The sequence below is a fragment of the Volvox carteri genome (genome assembly GCF_000143455.1).
Source record: "Volvox carteri f. nagariensis unplaced genomic scaffold VOLCAscaffold_1, whole genome shotgun sequence".
Taxonomy (NCBI): domain Eukaryota; kingdom Viridiplantae; phylum Chlorophyta; class Chlorophyceae; order Chlamydomonadales; family Volvocaceae; genus Volvox; species Volvox carteri.
Genome location: NW_003307545.1, coordinates 2,641,344 through 2,642,314, shown reverse-complemented (window position 1 = coordinate 2,642,314; position 971 = coordinate 2,641,344). Strand labels below are relative to the sequence as shown.

Genomic DNA, 971 nt, shown 5'->3' with positions numbered 1-971 from the left:
AACAGACTCGCCTTCTTGGGATCAGCTGGCACTTGGACAGGCTGAGGGTGAAGCCTAGGGCCGCCAGCAGCCGTACCACCGCCCCACACTCGTACTGTGCCGCGGCCTTCGACCCCGCGGCACCCATCTGGTCGTCTATCAGGAAAGACATGCGGACCCCTAGCTGCCGTAAAGGCTGGAAAACCTCGAGCTTCATGCTTGTGTACAAGTGGCAGGCCGGCGCCAGGCCGAACGGCAGGTGTGGCCAAAAAAGCGTCTGCCCCCGCCACCGCATAGCCAGATATGTGTGCTCCTGTTCGTGGAGTGATAGCTGCCAGTACCCGCTCTTGTGGTCCGTGGTGTACAGCCAATCTTCCGGTAGGAGGTAGCTAGGTACATCTGCCAGTCGTTCGTACTTCACAGGCCGGTACTTCAAGAAACAGTTAATATACATCGGATTAATACAGAGGCGCAGCTTGCCGTCTTTTTCCACTACCCGCAAGCCATTGATAACCGTGGGGGGGGGCGCGTCTGCTGGCCATTTCCGTATCACCCCTCGGTCAAGGGCCTTTCTCAATTCGGCTGTAACAAACTCACTGTGCTGAGTCGCGCTGCGATGGTTAGGAAACTGCACGGCTCGCGGCCGGTCACCCGCCATGATAAAGTCTAGGTCACAATCCGGCACCGCGACCCGCAGCATTTCCCGCACTATAGCTAGCTTGCGTCCCCGCTCCGGGGCTAGTTCTTGCCCTGGGTAGTCGCACGGCACCCACTCCAGCTGAATTCCGCCCTGCAGGTATCCCAGCCACCATTTCTGTTTGTCCGTGAGGGGCTGGCCTTCGTTAGCTGCCTGAAAGAACACTCGCCACACTGCAACATGTAGACGTATCCTTCCTGGTTGGAAGTCTTCAGGATCTGGGAGCAAACAGACGACCTCTTCGAGAAACTCCTGTCATCCCGCAGATCTACCGCGTCCTGTTGCCCCAGCCGCT

At 58.3% G+C, this 971-nt stretch overlaps 1 protein-coding gene across 1 annotated transcript in view; it reads right to left on the bottom strand.

The window, feature by feature from the left end:
* VOLCADRAFT_102747 (dynein heavy chain 3) overlaps positions 1-971 on the bottom strand; it is a gene marked incomplete at its 5' end in the record, with an annotated part of 70,080 nt that overhangs the window by 6,355 nt on the left and 62,754 nt on the right. The window lies entirely within an intron of this gene.